The 17,378-nt window shown below is 31.8% G+C and overlaps 1 long non-coding RNA gene across 1 annotated transcript in view; it reads right to left on the bottom strand.

Annotated features, from left to right (window-relative positions):
• The window catches only part of LOC124929066, a 12,111-nt gene extending 3,285 nt beyond the window's left edge, over window positions 1-8,826 (bottom strand). Inside the window, exons 1-2 of the long non-coding RNA XR_007098618.1 lie at window positions 8,817-8,826; window positions 4,381-4,385 (exon numbers count right to left, since the gene is read on the bottom strand). This is a non-coding gene — a long non-coding RNA (uncharacterized LOC124929066). The remainder of the gene's footprint in view (window positions 1-4,380; window positions 4,386-8,816) is intronic.
• Window positions 8,827-17,378: the final 8,552 nt, after the last annotated feature.

The following is a 17,378-nucleotide window of genomic DNA, read 5'->3' as shown; positions in this document are numbered from 1 at the left end:
GATTGAGGTAAGCTTGTCTTTTCGGAAGAGGTGGGAGTGGGGCAGGGGTAATCCTGGATGTTAGTCCAATTACTTTACTAGTAAGGGCCTGTGTAGACACCCAAATATTCCCCCTAACGAGATCTCGAAAAGTCTGACTGGCCCGTTCTGAACTGTACAGGATTACGAGAATCGAGACGGCCGATCAGGACGTTCAGATATACGGGTAGACAGGAAGGAGGCTCAGACACTTGTTTGACTTCCCGACGGATGAGATCTAATCACTTAAAACCCTTTTTTGTCTGAATTAGCTCCTTCGTTCTTCTTCCCCACTGCATGTCCTGCGTTTGTTGAGTCTTTGGAAACCCTAGCGGATTCAGCATTGCTTTTAGAGTCCGGGCCCTTAGACGAATTCCGGCCGTTTTTGGGAGGTGGGACACTCTTAGTGGAGATCAATCGGAGCCGATGAATCTTGCTTTAGGGCAAACAGATGACTAAGTTACTCCTCAACAAATGGATTACGGTATTTTTTCCACATTCAAACCCCCCTTTTTACCATTAGCAAGAACTTGTTTCAATTGCATATCATAAGGAATTCTAACAACGGCTTCAAATACAGTATCAGGAAGTACGGACTTCCAGGCGGTTTTGATTTAGGGCAGCTGTGAACCCTTGGATCTCGCCAATACAGCCCCCTATAGTTTTCGTTACCGAGATATCTTTTTTTATGTTTTTCATTATTCCCAGGGATTTTTTTGGGTAATCCGCTCCCATGCTGCAAACAGTAAAATCTGAACTGAACCTTGTCGCTCTTCTTTCTTTCCTTGCGAGCAGGAAGCACACCAGCAGCGTGCGTTGCGTGATTCTACTTTGTTTTTTGCACTTGCATATATATATATATAAATATATATAAATAATAGTAAAAGTCTTCTCAACTCCTCCCTCTGTTTCTAAAGTAATTAGTGGGGAGATTAATAGAATTAGAATTTGGAAGGAACAATATTCTGCTAATTTAATGAATGAAGTAATTACTATTTGCAAGAATGTGAAACAATCACAATACCCTTTATCCCTTACTAATTAGTTAATTGAAAATTGCAGGCCATGCATATATATATATAAATCTAGGATTTAAGATTTATATTTCTATTCCTAAGATTCATGATAAGAAATTCATGAATGCATGCATCTATTAATTAAAGATTGAATACAGAACAAAATTTGTTACCTTGTTAATTTTTATTACATAACTGTATATATGAATAAAAAATCTACATAATTATTATTCTTCAAAATAAAATTAAAACAATCAATATTGAAGCTTAAACTTGCTTGCTAGCTAGTTTGGATGCTTTCATCCTTTGGGTTGTGATCAGTAGTATAAATACAAGGGAATTTTACAATCTCACTTCTTCTCCACCCACATTAGGCTGAATCTGTTTTCAATTGTTATATTATTCCTTTCACTTTTCTTTCGTTGATCATCTTTCGTCCATAATGTACATTTTGTCATTCACTTTGACTTTGAGCATCAATCAATACATATAAAAAGTTCACTCGTCTTTCATTTAATTAAATTTTTTTTTCAGAATTCTATGTGTTCTTTGGTCTTTTCTATTTTGGGATGAGACGTCCCTTTCATTCCAATAGAATGGTCTGATCTAGGAAACACTCCCTAAGTATAGTTGGTTTACAATGTATGTATAGATCATGACTAAAGCTCAATTTGAAAGTCTTCCTATATATGTATATAAAACCAATTACCAACAACAATTTGTATATGTATGGGCTATAAGAAATATATAAGTACAATTTTTAATTCATAAACTTAATTAGAAAACTGAGCTGCAAACAATATCTCAACTTAATTAGATTTGTATAATATATATAGTTTGATTCCACTAAGAAATTAATGTCATAATATGATTTGAGTATAAAACTGTGATTGGTTGGAATAGGAACAAAAACAAATAGAACAACAGTAATTTTGATATATACATGGACTTACATATCATTTAAAATTGCTATGTTCAGTGCTATGAGAGCAGCAACAATGATAGCCAGTGGCCTCCTCAGAAATCTTAGGCATGTGAATCAAACAAGATACATCCATAAGTTTGCAAAGATAGATGAAAGACGCACAAGTGAGAGGAAAAAATAGAGACCATACTTTACTTGTGAACATAATCCTAATGAAGTAACAAAGCAGACAACAGCTCAAAAGATAATGTCATATGCTTAAAGTAAAATTATGAATCGTGTTCGGAGTTCTACTGCTGGATTGATCACTCCAAACAATGTCCATTTCATTTTCCTATATTTTCATAACATACGCTCACCAAAGCAAATAGAATAAACAAGTAATCACTTCAAGGCTTGCATATATGCTAAAAATATATAGCTTATAGAACATGAAAGAAGAATCAGATCCATACATTCAATATAATCGTTAAATACAATCAAATAAATAGAACATGCTGCATAAACTTCATCTTCTAAAATTATTAACAGAAAATTCATCCTCATATGGAGGACGAGTTCTCTCATCATAAGCAAACACAACAACAACAATATAATTCTGGAGTATATGACCGTGAATGATCTGCATGTGCAAACAGAATGCGATATGTATAGATATGGAATGGGAAAAGGTCGAAATTGAACCAGTTGATAAGGAGATTGAATAATTACCGTAAGTAGGAGAGTGATTTACAGATAACACCGATCTAGATAGTGTGAAATATGCCGAAGAATCAAGAATTGGAGAATTTATGAATTGAATCTGTAGAATCTTGAATGGTTCTCAGCTCCAACAAACTGAATGATTTCTGTAACTAAAATGAACTTCAGAAATCTAGTATCTAATCAAGAGTGCTTGAAAAAAGATTTAGAAAAAAACAAGTAGACCTACCAAAGGAGAACTACACTAATCAGATGAACTGGAAGAGATGACAAGAATATTAAGATCCAATTAAATCTCATCAGCTTTAGAAGCAAATTCAGCAAGATTCAATCATGTTGTTCCCACAATAAACACCTTATTCTTCTGTCCTAGATTCGAGTTCTAATTCCATCAAAATATGCATCAATTTCATATTCTCAACAGGATTCCATAACTATATATAAAGAAAAAACAAAACAACTCACATTCAACAGTGTCAAAGAGATCTCCCAATGATGGAAAATATTGTCTTTGTAACCATAAATACCACATGTAGATTGAAACTCTTCCTCTAAATATACGACACCGTTTTCAACAATTCTTCCCTCCTTAGTGAAATTCCTCTTAACCGTTCGTGGGAACGGACTTAGGGCAAACTTAGTTCATTTCCACCTGATCTCTACAATCATCCCCTATGATTCCTCCGATTTCAGTATAATCGTCGGATCATACTGATAGAAAAATTAAGTAAGTTAATTTTTAAACCGGCCACCCATTACAATTTTTGAATATTTATTCTAAATAATCAAAAAGGGAGAAATTGTTAGAAAAATTAAGTAAGTTAATTTTAAACGGCCAGATAACTAAATTAATCTTAACTCTCATGTGCAGGAACAGACCAAACCGTATAAACCGGTTGGAGACCGCATAAACCGGTTGGAGAATATACCAAAGTAATTCGGCTCCAGATGATCAAGTCATGATCAAAAGGAACCGACTTTAACACTCAACCAGACCGACTAGCAAAGAAAAGTTCACATTCCAGCCGAACCATATTACGAGAAGATCAACCAGAAACTCTGAATTACAAGATGACATAATATGACGAAATAGATGCTTCTTGGGGAAATGCAAGAAGATAAGATCCGGATCAGAAGCATGCGATAAAAACAATGATGATCTGCTTATCCGAAGATCCGAATCAGACAGTCGGAAGATGCATGTTTGACACGTGTCCAAAACTGCAAGCCGGTTGCGTCATCAATACCTGACTGGTATATGCATGCTTGCCAAGTGTCAGAAAGATGAAACGTGCACGCAACATCTCTGAACTGATGTGGCTTTTAAACTGACCAATCCTACGGAGAGATAAGAAGATGACCGTTGGGATTTAATTTACTATAAAAGGAAGACAAAGCAACTTCATTTATTACGGTTCTGAAATATTTAAGAGAGAGAAAGAAATCTCATGCGCGATCCTACATTGTTGTTTCATTTACCGAAAGCATTGCTACTATATTGTGTTATTTGTATTACATCAGAGTGAAGTGGTGTAACCGGCGAGTAGCGAGTTAGGCTCGTCCGGCATTGTGTGAGTGTTGTAACATTCAAAGTTAGTGGAGATCCTTCTCATAATCTGAGAAAAAGGGGTGAAGTGGGAGGGTTTGCTCCGAAAATCCATAAAAAATCTTGTCTCGTGTTTCTTTCTTTATTTCCGGCTCACTCACTTAAAACCGGACTAATACTAACCGAAACATAATCGTATTCCTTAACAAAACCGGTCCATCTATCTTCTTTAACTGATTCCTTACAAATATCATCCAAACCTTGCGTGTTGCTTCAAACTGAAATAGACATTTCTGCCCTTGAACCCGGTTCAAGAGTCTGTGACAGTTTGCGTAGTGTTAAGAACGGTTGTAGTCTCTAACCGGACTATCACCAATCAGAGCGTGTTGTGTTGTTGTAAGTGGTCAACCCTTCCAAAACCGGAACCCCGGTCCTCCAAAGGCGACCCCGATCCTAACACATACCTATGAAAGACTAACCTAACTTCGAATTTCTTCGAGAGAAGGGGCGACCATGGCCGCCATGTCATCATCTTAACCACCATTAGATCCAAATGTATTCGTCAATTCCGAATGACTTAGATTCATTCTCTAATTCTAAAGATGGAACGAATGCATTAGTAAATATATAGATGACCTAGATGAGTTATTCAAGGATGATATAAGTGACCATGTCTGATTTGAATAGCGCATCCATGAATTGATTGAATCCATATCCCTTTCTTAGGGGAAGGTTAGAAAAGACTTATTTTAATCACAAGACTGATCGTATCCCGTGTGGAAGGGATCTTTCAACGTATTAAAGGTACGTAGGGGATAACGGGTTGATGACTCCCAAGATTTCTTATCGATGGTGTCGTTTTGCACCGCGATGTCGACACATCAGATCATGTGGTTGAAGAGGGTCCCAAGGGTTTGGTTGTTCTCTGATTCAAGTGAATGAATGGCAATGGAATGCACTGTTTGGTCTTCTTATAGAGCGTGGGATGTCTTTTCTGGAAAGTGTTCCTACGCCACTTGGAATCATGAACGGGAAGAACGTTAGGGTTACGATATGGCTTTCTTTTTGGAGGATAGGGCAGTGATCATATCTCATTGATATGTAACACTTTCCTTTTGCTGATACAACATGTTTTTGGGTTAACTATCAATGATTAAAATATAAGTAATTAATTACAATTTAAAAATTTTACAAATTTTAGACTTTTTATTTACCAATTATAATTCGCCCGATTTATTTTGTTTAAGAGGGTTTCTTCGGTTTGATTAGGGATGATACATGATTAATTATATCTTATGCTTAAATCCCGTTCCTAAAACAAAATTAAATTTTTAACCAATTTTTTTATATCATATTTATAAAAATTTTGATTTTTCTTTTTATAATAATTTGAATTTTCAATATATATGATCGTATAAATTATATAGAAACATTTGTTTATAAAATTTTATTTCAAAGAGTACGATAATATAATTGTAGTCCCTGATAAATCCTGATTATTTTATTCCAGAATCACATTGAATATATGATATATGTGTCTTGTTATAAAATTTATTTGTAATATCATAAATTTAATTTCAATTTCTAACCATCAAGAACACATTTCAATTAAATTAATTTTATTTCATCAAATAATTACAATTACATTCATTAATCCTATACATTAAAACAAAACAAGACTTTAAAAGATTTAATTCAAGAAAAACTTGATTTTCATCATTTCATATTAAGGATAGTTAGAGCATTCCCCAAATAAATGGTTTATACTTTCCTCAACTCCCGAACATAGGACACAATTGATATTAGGAATGTTAATGTATTTTTGAATTATGTATTTTGTTATCAACCATTTCCCATACCTTTCCTGTACTAAACTTCTCGTTGCTTTCTGTTTTCTATCATATTTCATCATTTCTTTCATTAGTTGATTCTGCCTTATTAAGTTTATGATTCTATCACCTTCTGGAATACGTCTCAAAAGTGAATCATATTTACCATCATAGACGTCTTTAAATAACTACTGGATGCATTCTCTTCTAACTCAACTTCCTTGCATTTCTTCTTTGAACATAATGTGAATATTATTCAGTAAAGGATCACGACATAATACTAATCCTCTTCCATTTCCAATTGTGGTTTTTACCATTTGTAAGACATCTTTTCTTGTTTTTAGGATCTTCTTCAATGACCATGCAATCATTGATGCTTCTTGTCCTTTTTGTACGTCCCTACAAGTGGCAGGGCGGCATGTCCCACTTGAAATTAACAATATTCGTAGTGTCTATATACCTTTGCCATGGTCATAGTGTTGGAGGAGGATGTAATCAATGTTTTCTTTGATTTTCAGGCAAATATAACATTACTCGCCAAATTTATTCTCTCTTTTTGTTTTGACTATTGTCAAAACTCTCCTCTAATTTGCTGTTCGGGCGAAGAAAGAGATTTTGATAGGAATTTTAAGTTTTTAATATTTTTCAGGAGATATTATAAAATTTTTAGCACCCTAAAGAGAGATGTAGTAAATATTAATATAATAAAATTAAGAAAAGAATTAGATAAAACTTATTCTATATAAACAATCATAGATGAAAATATGGGCATGTGTCCTTTATAACTAAATTAGTAGTAGGTATAAAATATTTATTTTGTATAACAATTATTTATTTATTATTCAATATTATAAACGATAAAAATTAATTATTTTATCACGATTAGTAAAAAAAAAAGTGAATTATAATTCGTTATTAATCTTTTTTAATTTATTATATTAATTCAAATTAATTATTTTTGAAACAATTAAAATTATATATTAAATATACTTTATATATTTTTAATTTAATATTAATAATATATCACAAGATTACTCTAAAATTAATTTGTATTAAAATTATTTATTATTTTTTCCAATGAAATGATATAAATAAATATATATATATATATATATATATATATATATATATATATATATATATATATATATATATATATATTAATAATATATTATAATTTTAATCTTTTTTTATAAAAGTATAAAAAAGAAATTAATCCTTCATCAATTACCTATCTTCTTAAAATTTCTTATATTAATTTTAATTTAATTAATTTTCTTGTAGTGATTAAAATTACTTAAAATACTTATTATATATTTCAACAAATATTAAATAATATATAAAAATAATACTTAAAATTATATTTTATTTGAAAAAGTAATTATTATTCATAATAAATAAAAAATATTAATATAATTTTAATGGAGATTTTATGAATATATAAATATATTTCAATTAATCATATATATAATTTTAAAAAATATAATTTTTTTTGTTATAATATATTATATATAACTAAAATTATTTATTATCTATTCAGAATTTCTTTTAAATAATAATAGTATTGTATTAGTTATATAATTCATAATAAAACTAATTTTAATAAAATAGTATATATATATATTATGTTTTCTCGATTTATTTCTTCTGAAAAATATATATTTTTTAAATAAGTTGATATTTTACTCTAATTTATTTATTTTGAATTTTTAAATCAATAATTAATAAATGTAAAAATTCAGAATTAATAGTCACCCAAATTAACAATACATAATATTATTTTCCAAATTTTGTGTCACTTTTAAATATTTATCAAAATCAACCAAACGTGTCAAGTCAAAGCGAGTAATAAAACACAAACTTCACAATGAAAAAAGTCTTTAGACAAAAAAGAAATGGGACACATACAAAGCTTAAAAAATTCATTATATCCATAATAATTGGCTACACAATATTCTCACATAATAAAGTTTTACCATCATCAAAATACATAAACCTCATCAACATCAACAACATCATCTATTAAAAACATATTATACATACAATCATAACAATCTCACCGATAGTAGGAAGAAAAGTCATTTGTCTCACTAAATTGTTACTTCTCCAACAACTTCATAATTCATTTTTTTCCTCCCAAAATTGATAAAACGAATTTTTTTTATCAAAAAACTAAAATATTATTCATAATTTTTTGTGTGACCTTCTAGTCCCCTCTAAAAAAATATGCATTCTTTAATTATATGTTTTTATTTATTATTACTTCATACTATGGTTGAAACTCCAACACTATATTCATTATTAGTGGATTGTTTGTTGGTTGTGTTAATTTATGATATTAAATGTATTAAAACTCGTGGTGGTTCGAAGGTATGATTTGTATGGTTCATTAAGTTATACATAGTGGAAATGTGACTACCATTTATGAAAATTGTTGATTGATAAAGGTGGGTGCATTGAACAAACTTGTACGAGAGTGCTTTAATTTGAATTTTAGAAACTGTTAGGTGTTAAATAATGTTGTCATATGTGAGAGTTTAAATTTATTTTTAAGATATAGAAACACAAAGAATTATTTCAAGAGTTTATATTGTCTTTTGTTGGTATACTTTTGTATACATCAAAAAAATTTAGGTAGAGAAATCGACTCGTATTGCAATTAGCCTCATACCTTACTCTTGAATATCGAGGGGGCGGGAAACCAAAATGGTAGGTTAAGCTCAAGTCAAGTTCAACTCTAATATAGTAGACCTAGACCTACTTCAATATTTGAGAGTCACTATATACTTACTCTTTGAAAACTAAAGAAATAAAAATATTTATAAAAAAATCATTTTAGATTCGTTATTTGGTTGCGTGTGCGAAATGGTGTCACATTGTGACTCACACGTTCGTACAAATGGATGGTCTCTACTCTGAAACAATTGATCGTTTAAAACATGAAATTTATTATCATTTATTTAATATCCAACGGCTAGGCATACTTCTATGTTTGAGAACCTATTTCTAACATACGTCTAAGGAATCATACCTAATCTATTTTTAAACATTCAAGTAGGTGTAATAGTAAGTTCTATTTCCGCGAAATTAACGGAGTCAGTTATAGTGACCCTGCTATTGTGAAAGAATATGCCAGACGCGCTCGTTTATAATATCCATGTTAACTTATACGGCTAGAAAAATTATATAATGTCATACATGTCGGTTAAAAGGAAAATAAGTAAAATATGAAATTATTCCAAAGTTCGATACTAATACATTGAATGGACAAATAAAATATAAAATTCTTTGGAATTTTTCTTTTTTGTCATAATACACAAATTTTGTGCTGAAAAAGTTTAGATAAATTGAGAAAATATTTCAAATGAATCTTAAAATCGAAATAATTTCTCATTTTGTTTAGAAAAATATTTTAAAAAATTCTCTATTTTTTTCTAATTTTTAGAAAATAGTTTAAGGCGTTTAAATGATTTAAATGGATAAGCTCTTTATACTTGAAATTTAGGGGAAAAACATCTATTCAAAATTTGTGATTTTAAAGGATAAAAATGAGACATTTTAACTATATTTCTATGTATTTGTTTGTGGGTTAGTTTTAGCAATGATTAAAACATCTATATGTATTTAGTTACTATTTCATTTTTTTAATTTCAGACTTTTCACTTAACATTTACAATTCGTTAGGTTTGTTTCATTTAAACAGTTTTCTCTACAGTTTGATAGGGGATAGGGGATGAGACATATGATTATTTATATCCAGCGCTTGGACTCCGGCCCAACACACAATTAAATATATAAACTAAAATTCATTTTTATTTTCATATTTTCAAAAAGTTTTAAGTTTATCTTTTTACAATAATTTGAATTTTTAAAATTTTCCTGTATAAGTTATAAAGAAACAACTTTTTATAAATTTTTATATTAGAGAACATAATAATTTGAGTCCCTCATAAATCCTTAATTATTTTATATCTGAATAAGATTGAATATATGATATATGTGTCTTCTTATAAAATTTATTTGTAATATCATAAATTTAATTTTAATTTATAACTATCAAGAACACATTTCAACTAATTTAATTTTATTTCATCAAATAATTAAAAATAAAATTACATTCATGAATCCTATACATTAAAACAAAATTACTTTTATATCTTTATTGTTTATTTTGCAAGACTTGTGTTGGGTCAAATTATTTTGACTACGTGTCAAAGTATTTTGACTATTAGAATTTTGAAGATGAGTGTGTATAAAACTTAATTTAAGCTGTCTAATCGTTTTTGGTGCAGGTGTATCGAAAACAGACTATATTGGACTAAGTCTAAATGAGGTTCATTAGACTGATTGGTCATTACATGCATTGAGTTATATGTGCAGTCTAACGTATGTGAGTTAGACGGGCAGTCTAACAAATACGTAGTTAGACGTGCAGTCTAACGGATACGTAGTTAGACGTGCAGTCTAACAAATACGTAGTTAGACGTGTAGTCTAACAGATACGTAGTTAGACGTGCAGTCAAATAGATACGTAGTTAGACGTGCAGTCTAACAGATACGTAGTTAGATGTACAGTCTAACGGATACGTAGTTAGACGTGCAGTCTAACATATGAGAGTTAGACGTGCAGTCTAACTCCTTCAGATTAGTCTGAAGGGATGCCTGGTTAGACGTGCAGTCTAACGTATGAGAGTTAGACGTGCAGTCTAACTCCTTTAGATTACTCTGAAGGGAACCATAATTAGACGTGTCGTCTAATTCCCTTAGACTAGGTGGTCTAATGGATCCTGCTATTAGACATGAGCGTATAATTTCATTAGACGAGGTCGTCTAAGTGAAATACGTCTAACGACATGCTTAAGTAGTTGCTTGAAGCTAGCACACGTCTACCCTTGATTAACTAGTTTTACGCTACTCCTTCTCCACTTTCTAGTGAAGATCAGTATGACAGCCAATTGCAACCAATTGATTAATGCCACGTAAACAAATATTCTTCCCACTACTTGTTTTTGCAGGAATATCCTAGAAGAATATTTGACGCACTACCATATTGGTACGGCCACGATCCTAGTGTTCAGAGTCTATAGTGTACTATGGAGGCGTTCCAATGGAAGCTCGCCACGTGTCATTATGAAAGATTCGACCATTGGTACCTTCTCCTTATTTAAAGAACCTCAAGAACAACGGAAGATCTGCCAGCTAGAAAAACTATTGCCGGATACAATTGCTAAACACTGAGAAATACGCATACGAGAGATCTATTAAATTTACAATCTTAAGAACTTCTTTCTTGCTTTACTGTGTGTTTATCAAGAGAGAGTTAGAATCAAAGCATTATTTTAGCTGAGTGATATACTTCATTATATTGTAAGTTGAATATAGTCTGTTCTGTTCAATAGTGAGATAATCAAATTGGACAAAACTAATAGTGAATCCTTCCGGTGGTTGGAAGAAGGGGTGACGTAGGAGAGTTTTGATCCGAACATCCATAAACAAATTGTTGTGTCATTTATATTCTGTCATCTTTTCCTTCTTTGGTTCTAAGCTTCAAACCTGAGCAAACGTTTCCGAACTTGAATCGTTCAAGAGTTTGCAAGAGTTTGTGTAGAATAGAATGTGATTTAGATCTTTAACAGGATTTCTATCAAACCGTTTTCCCGAAGTCGTCATCAATAGCTCAACCCAAGTCTCTATTCATTACGCCGATCCTATCAATTAGTATCAGAGCCCTGATTCTATTCTCAAGCATCAAGAACCTGAATCATGTCTATCATTAATGAGATCCCTATTCTGTCAAGGCACAACTGTGAATAATGGATGATGAGAATGCAAGCTCACTTGGCTGCTCTTGATTATGACATGTGGAGCGTCATTACCAATGGCCCTATAAAAATTTCGAAGCAAAGATGTGAGTGGACTACTGAAGATAAGATGATCAACAACCTGGACAATGTGGCCAAAAATATTTTGTATCAATCGATCAATATGAACATATTCTACGAGATCAAGTCCTTCTCCTCTACTAAAGAAATATGGGAGAAGTTGACTCAGATCTATGGTCGAAATATTCAAGACAAGAAGAATCAGAAGGATTAGAAAGTTTTCATGTGTGTTGAAAACAAATCTAAATGGGCCGAAAGAGATTTAGAGAATTCTCCTGTAGAAAAAGGGACTGAAACTGTAACATGCTTGATGGCAGACGATCAATCCAAGGTAAATGATGTTTCTACACCAGAATTTACCAACGAAGAGTTAACTACTGCACTCAATGAAATGGCCATTGAGTACAAGAAGTTATCAGATTCTTTTTATGAAATTAAAGTAAAATATGATGCCAATATTTCATTTTCACATTTTAGAAAAGAAAGTAGTAGATATCTCATCCGAGAATGAGATGCTCAAACTCTTTTCTCTGAAAACAAACGGTTAAACTGTGTTGTAAGTGCTTGGACAAGGTCTAGAGAAGCTGTCAAACATCAGATTAGTCTATTGAAACCTGCTAGGTATAGATTCGGTTTAGGATTTGATGGTAATGACCCAAACTAGTCCTACAAAGATTCAAACTCAACAAATGACAAGTTAAAGCCTATAAACATTGTCAAGGGGAGTTTAACTAACAGTGAATCTGATCCAGTTCATGAAAAAGTAGCTTTGAAGAATGAAATAACTTATGTTCTGCCGACTGTTAGTGGACTAAAAAATAAGTTAGAAGCAGCTATCAAGTCTGACAATCTAAAACTTGGCAAGAAGTCATGAATTTCTAAAAGAAAATCATCTTTAAAGACTAAGGGATTAGTGGCTAGTAGGAAGGCGTCTGCTATGTCAAAATCATACGCATTAATTACTGCACAAAATAGAAAATCCATCAGGATAACTCAAATATGGATTTCTAAGGGACTGATTGACCGAGGACCCAATTGAATGTGGGAACCAAAAGATTGTAAATATTGTGTTGTGTAGGTACAAGTGAATGATGGTCTCGAGGAATCTGTTTGGTATCTAGATAGTGGTTGTTCCTGGCATATGATAGGAAACAGACAGCTTCTCACTGATATAGCAGATTGTGCTAGACTTAAGATCACTTTTGGTGACAACAAGAAGGGTAAGACCATGGGTAAGGGTAATATTATCCATGGTAAACTAACTATTAATGATATGTTACTCGTTGACAATCTCTGCTATAACATGATGAATATTAGTCAGTTATGTGATAATGGTCTATCCGTTGATTTTTAAACTCATGCATGACTAGTTAAGGATCAATATGGTAACACTTTATTAACCGGTAATAGAGTAGGAAACTCATATAAAATGAACTGGCAAAAAGAATCATCTGATCCTATGTGCATGATTACCAAGAATGACCAGAAATAGTTATGGCATAAAAGATTAAACCATCTAAATTTCAAAACCATCAACAACATTTGTTCAAACAATTTAGTTAATTGTTTACCTAAACTTAAATTTTCTAAGGACAAGGTGTGTTCTGCTTGCCAGTTAGGCAAACAGGGCATATCATCGTTCAAAAGTAAAGGGAAATCTCAATCCAGCCGTTGCTTAGAATTATTACACATGGATCTGTTTAGTCCAATTCCTGTAAAGAGATTAGGAGGAATGAGATTTGCTCTAATTGTTATTGATGATTTTTCACAATTTACATGGGTAGCATTTTTACCATCAAAGGACAAAACTGCTGAAAATTTTATTAGAATATTTAATAGAATTCAGAATCAGAAATCTTTGAACATTACTTGCATTAGAAGTGACCAGGGAACTGAGTTCACAAACAGATACCTTTCAGCTTATCTCGAGGAGTCTAGGATCAGGCACGAGTTGTCTAGTTCCAGAACTCCGCAGCAGAATGGCATTGTTGAGAGAAGAGTGAGGACTCTGAAGGAAGCAGCAAGATCTATGCTAGATGAATTAGACGTACCTCAGAGGTTCTGGGAAGAAGCCATAAACACAGCTTGCTATACACAAAATCGGTCAATAATTAACAAACGTTTCGATAAAACTCCCTATGAACTGTATGATGGGAGAATTCCCATAGTTTCATACTTCAAATTATTTTTGTGTAAATGTTTTATTCATAAAAATGGAAAGGTTTATTTGACCGCTTTTGATTCTAAAGTTGATGCCTGATTCATGCTGGGATATTCCTTAGTAAGAAAGGCTTACATAGTATATAATAACAGAACACAAACTGTTGAGGAATCCCTTCATGTAGTCTTTGATGAGTCTGTTGAGAGAAAATCCATTGATCCCATTGACCTTTCTAACAGACTAGAAGCGACGAGCCTTGAGTCTATAAGTGAGGAAGAATCTCTAGATAAATGGATTTCATTGACTGATCTTGTGGCTGATCCGGTTGAAATTCAACCAGACGTACAAACTCTTGTTCAACAAACTATTGAGAGTTTAGACATCGTGGAGTTACCTGTTTAGATGACCAGTCCTTTTGGATCCAACTTCAGATGGAACAAGAATCATCTACCAAAATTGATCATCGGAAATCATTTCTCTCCTCAAAGGACAAGACGTCAATTAATGGATGAAATGGCCAATTCCGCCTTTATTTCTCAAAACCTAAGAAAATTGGAGAAGTAGTGGTTGATCCAGATTGGATCAATGCCATACAGGAGGAGTTAAACCAATTTGTGAGAAATAAAGTATGTAATCTAACTCCTAGACCGACTGATCAGTCAGTCATAAGAACAAGATGGGTCATTAGAAATAATCTTAGTGAAGAAGGCTTAGTTATTAGAAACAAAGCTCGTTTAGTTGCTCAAGGATACAAATAGGAGGAAGGTATCGACTTTGATGAGTCTTTTACACTTGTAGCAAGACTTGAGGCAATTAGAATATTCCTGACTTATGCATCATTAAAGAATTTTAAAGTCTTTCTAATGGATGTGAAAAGTGCATTTTTAAATGGAAAATTAAATGAAGATGTCTATGTTGAGCAACCACCTGGTTTTGTATATCATACTTTACCAAATCATGTTTATAAACTTCACAAAGCTTTGTATGGATTGAAACAAGCTCCTAGAGCTTGGTATGACACTTTGATTGATTTTTTGTGTGATCATGACGTTGTCATTGGAACTGTGGATAAAACATTGTTTAGATTCACTAAAGACTCTAACATTCTGCTAGTTCAAATATATGTTAATGATATTATATTTGGATCAACTAATCCCAAGTTGTGTGAGAAATTTGTCAAGCTGATGCATGACATATTTGAAATGAGCATGATGGGAGAATTAACTTTTTTCTTCGGTCTTCAAGTTCGTCAGCTGGAGAAAGGAACCCTCATCAATCAAACCAAGTATACCAAAGAGTTACTAAAGAAGTTTGGGATGGAGAACTGCTCGGCTGCAGCCACTCCAATGAGCTCCTCTAATAAATTGGACAAAGATGATGGTGATCAAAGTGCAGCAGATGTCACAGCCTATACAGGTCTAATTGGGTCATTACTCTATGTTAGAATTACACAACTAATACCATACTTTTATTATTTAAAAAAAATACCTAATAGACATTAAATTAATTTAGTCATATATAATATATTGTAATAAAATAATTATAATTTTTTTTAAATTATAAATTATATATATGATTTATTTAACTATATATATTTATATATATTTATATATTCACACAATCTCCATTAAATTTATAGTAATAATTTTTTAATATAACTTTTTATGTAGTATTTGAAATAAAAATATTAATTTTAAGTATTATTTAATATTAGTTGAAAAATAGATTAACTATTTTAAATAATTTAATATCTAAAATAAGAATAATTAAATTGAAATTAATATAATAAATTTCAAGAAGATAAGTAATTAATGAAGTATTAATTTATTTTGAATACTTTTGTAAAAATAGATTAAAATTAAAAATTAACAATAATTATATTATCAACATAATAATATTTATTTATTTATTTATCTATCGATATAACTTCTTAAGTAAAAATACGTAATTAATTATTAAATAAGAATTTAACTAAGTTAAATTTGTGTAGATTAAAGAAAACCGAAAAGAAAGATTATCAGCATTTTCTAAAGTCGGCTTAGTTTTCTACTTCAGCATTTAAAAAGATCGGTTACTTCAATTATCAGTATTTGCGAAGTCCGTTGACATTTTCCTATTTAAGAGATCAAAAGACAACCGACTACATACAGAGAGATACACAGACATACAAGATCTTGATTATTCAGTGCGCTAACTTTAAGAATCACAACCGATCAACTCTCTCATGCTCTAAAAGCCTCATCAATATTCGAGTGTGTTAGAGTTTCAAAATTGTATTACAATATTACATATTCTGTGTGATTTTGTGAGCATTGTAAGTTGACCGAATCCGTTTCTGTAAAACAAAGAATGTGTGCTAGGAGTTCGAAATCAGGCAGTAACTAAGTCCTGGTTGTTCGACAAGGTTGTATACGTGTGTTGTATTCAATCAAATCTTCTAGTGGATATCCTTCTCAAAGTTTTTGAAGAAGGGGTGACGTAAGAGTTTTACTCTGAACATCCATAAATATTGTGTTGTGTCTTTTCTTCCTCATTATTCTCTAAACCGGCCATCTATTACTTCAAGTTGAAATAAAGACTTTTGCACTTAATCTCGGTCCAAGAGTTTGTGACAACTTGCGTAGAGTAGAAACAAGATAATCAACCTCTAATAGAGTTATTATCAACTGGTGTGTGTAAGCATTTAATGTTGCGAGATCCTAGTCTCCTTCGGCGATCCTGATCCTAAAAAGTGGTATCAGAGCAAGTTGTTTCTACTTTCAACCAAACAGACTTCAGCATGTCTATCCTCAACAAGGTCCCAATGTTTGAATGCGAAGACTTCATTTAATGAAAACTACGCATGTAAGTGTACTTGGCTTCAATAGACGATGACATAATGTATGTTATCTCCGAGGGCCTAATAGAGATTACTAAGGAAAGAAGCGAGTGGACAAATGAGGAAACAAGGAAAAATAATCTTGACAACCTAAGAGAAACGCTATCTACAACACCCTGGACAGAAACATGTTCGCAAAAATCAGAGCATGCTCTAATGCAAAAGAAGTATAGTAGAAAGTCATCCAGCTCAACGAGGGAAACTAGTGAACCAAATAAAACAAAATCATGGAGGCCACTCAGAAATTTAAAAATATTAAGACGCGCCCTAGAGAAATAATGAATGAATTTGGTGATCGTGATAGGATCGATTCTAGCAATAGAGACTAGGGTCTGACTATTGTTAAAAACTTACGATAAAATCTTCGATAATAATCATGTGAGGGATTATAATTTGTTTATATTCTTCACAAATCCTTGGA

This window comes from Impatiens glandulifera, chromosome 3 (genome assembly GCF_907164915.1).
Source record: "Impatiens glandulifera chromosome 3, dImpGla2.1, whole genome shotgun sequence".
Classification (NCBI taxonomy): domain Eukaryota; kingdom Viridiplantae; phylum Streptophyta; class Magnoliopsida; order Ericales; family Balsaminaceae; genus Impatiens; species Impatiens glandulifera.
This window is presented reverse-complemented; position numbering and strand designations above follow the sequence as displayed.